The following is a 2,904-nucleotide window of genomic DNA, read 5'->3' as shown; positions in this document are numbered from 1 at the left end:
CGAGTAAATCTGCACATTTCTGTTTTCTTCGTATTACCTCTGCCTCTATGTTCACCTAGTGTTTCTTCCAGCATTACTTCTTTCATGGTATTTGCCTTCTTTAGATCAACCTGTGAGGCACTCTTGGTGTGGGTTTTTGCATGTTCTCGTGGAAGACTTTCTTGATGGAGAACTGTCCGTCTGAGTTTGTGTAATTACTTTGTTTTTTGAATAAACCCTAGAGAATCCCAGGCAAAATAAAATCCCTGGATTAGTACAGTAGCCAGTGGGTCAGTTTGTAATTTTTTTCATATTTTAAATATATTTGTCAGTAACTGATGATTGTGTTTTAAAGTAGATACAGAATAGTCTTCTGCACACCTGAATTTCACGTTAGATAAGTTACACCAGTATATCCCAGATTGAATTAGTACATTAGTGAAAATATGGTCTATGTTCTGGATTACTTTGGAGAATGGAAAATACTTTTTGCTTGGTTGAGAAATTTTTAAAACTGGAAAGGATTACGTTTCCTTTAAAACCCTGGTGCTTTGGAATTGAAAGAAACAAGCTTGTAATATAGCCCAAATTTATTGTAATCTGTTTAGTTATTTATATTAAATGAAGTGATTCAAAGGTGTTCATGTCTGCTGAAATTTTAAAGAAAACAATCAAATTGTGAGATAATTGGTTAAACGCTTGGAGACAGTGTTGATTGAAATATTAAGCCCATTTTGGGAGTATTGTATTCCACTGTTTCAGAGCAACTGTTTTCTTCACATTATTTTATTCATTTGATTTAATGCAATGTCTGATTAATTCAAGGCTGAGGAACTGATTGACAGTTGAAACAATGGCATAATTAATTTTCCCTTTTTAATTTATGTGTAGAAGAGATGGAAGAGGAAATGACTTCTATGACTTCTGAAGGTCTCGGTGACCAGAAACAACCAGTTGTTTATTAATTATAGATTCCTTGTTTACTTCTTTAAAAGAAAAAATATTTTATATACTTTTTTTCTGAGTATTCAGTGTTCTTTACAGGATGATCCACTTGCTCATTTGTTTTATGGATAACAGTGAGTGATTTTTCCTTATCAGTATGACAGAGGTAGACTGTGGTCCCTTCCAGGTCTTGCAAGAAATGTGCTCCACATGTGCTTCCATAATTCAGAGGACTCTCTTCCCATGGTGTGGTTGTCATACCTGGCTGCCGTAGACTTAACTTTATTTTTTTTTTTTAGGTTCTTTTCTCCTTTTTTTGCTTGATTTTTTTTTGATACCGCAGCTCTCTGGGAATTTGCACCCTGCCTTGGAGTGGTGCGGCTCTTCTCTCAGTGCTTGTATGGAGCAGAGAGGTCTGTGTCAGCACTGTGCCATTCCCATTGTCGGGTAGGTCATTTTCTGCAAGGGAATTGCATAGATGTAGAGAAGTCCCTGTTCAAGCCATGGTAGGCCTAGCAGGATCCTGGCACAGCTAGCTTTGATTCTCACCCTTCTCCAGAAAGGCAGGGAAGAGGGAGGGTTCCTCGTGGAATCCCCTTTGCTATTCCTGACCTCTCAGCAGCATCCATGCTATCTTTCTTCCTCTGGGCAACTGTCCGGGTGCTGTAATGCATCACTATCATCAGCACAGCTTAGCTATAAACACCTTTTTCAGAGGATGAGGCACACTAGCCACTGGGGCTGTTGCCATGTACTCAAAGAAATATCTTCTGCTACCTTAATGACTTTCTCTTCTCTTTATAGCCTCTGTGTCAGCAAGCAGAGAAATTCTAGCTGTTCGAGCTCTTGCTGCAGACAGATATGCTCGTCAGTTCACTGGAGGCAATGTGTGTCCCGTTATCCCGCCCGTACCTTTAGGAAGACTCTTTGTGCTCCACCTGGACATAGGCACTGGACCGCTGAAACACAAATGCGGGTAATGTTACCCGGGTTTGCTCCCAGGCTCGGAATAGCCCAGATAAAACATGGAGCCATCTCTCCATAAGCAGTAACTCATCTGAGGGAGAGGGTTCTTTATAACAAGATCCCTGACCAAGCCCCTGTATTAAGCTGGCTTGTAGGTCCACTTTTCCTATGATTTTCAGCGCTAATCTCGCAGAGGAGAAGCATTGAAGTGGAGAGCAACATTTTCCTTTGCAGAGGATAAAGCCTAGCTTTTCTTGCCCTGCTTCACAGGACCACATGCCCTTAGTAAGTCCTCTTGCAGGTGTTTGCTGAGCCAAGTACCTGACTATGGGACATTCTTTGGTGTGTTGCATTGGCAATGATTTAATTCCTAGCCAATGTGACAAGTCTGTTGGCCACCTGTTTGCTCCAGCAGCATTGTCAGCGTGCGGTGAAGCAGCTGGCATGCTAACTCTGCCTTGTAGGTGGAACTCAAGGTTTTTGCTTCACCATCATGCTCCTCATGTCTCTAGCAGCAAAGGCTACAGGAGATAGATGTGTACCATTACATGGACTCTGAAGAACAGAGATCAGCAGCTATTGGACTTTGGGGGAGAAATAGGCCTATTAGTTGGCAGGTACCATTCTTTGCATGGTCTCCAAACAGTATTAGGCACGGTCACCAGCCTCCTGGTGTAATATCTGGCTCCTATTCCTACAAAATGAAGCCAAGGTCACAGCTTTCATTCCTGTTTCCACCTTTATATCTTTATTATTGCAATACTCGTAGAAGAAAAAAGCAGAATTTCCATTGCCACAATGTATTGGCCTCATCTACTTCCACTTACTCCCATAACCCCAGTCGGCACCTCAGAGTGTCATCGTCCCTCCTCTCTTTGGTTATACCCCTGGTCCTTTCCTCCTTTTGGCATTCTGCTAGCTCATTTCTTGGTCTTCTGTCCTGCTGGCCACACCAATTTTGGAGGTTGTCAGTGAGAGCCAGCCAGTGTGGTTTGGCATGTTGATAGCTACTCG

General features: G+C 42.0%; 1 protein-coding gene across 1 annotated transcript in view; it reads left to right on the top strand.

Annotated features, from left to right (window-relative positions):
• SLC20A2 (solute carrier family 20 member 2) overlaps positions 1 to 2,904 on the top strand; it is a 58,778-nt gene that overhangs the window by 11,812 nt on the left and 44,062 nt on the right. The gene's annotated exons all lie outside the window — the stretch shown is intronic.

This window comes from Mycteria americana, chromosome 4, assembly GCF_035582795.1.
Source record: "Mycteria americana isolate JAX WOST 10 ecotype Jacksonville Zoo and Gardens chromosome 4, USCA_MyAme_1.0, whole genome shotgun sequence".
In the NCBI taxonomy this organism is placed as follows: Eukaryota; Metazoa; Chordata; class Aves; order Ciconiiformes; family Ciconiidae; genus Mycteria; species Mycteria americana.
Note: the sequence above shows the minus strand (reverse complement) of the source record. Positions and strands in the feature narration are given on the sequence as shown.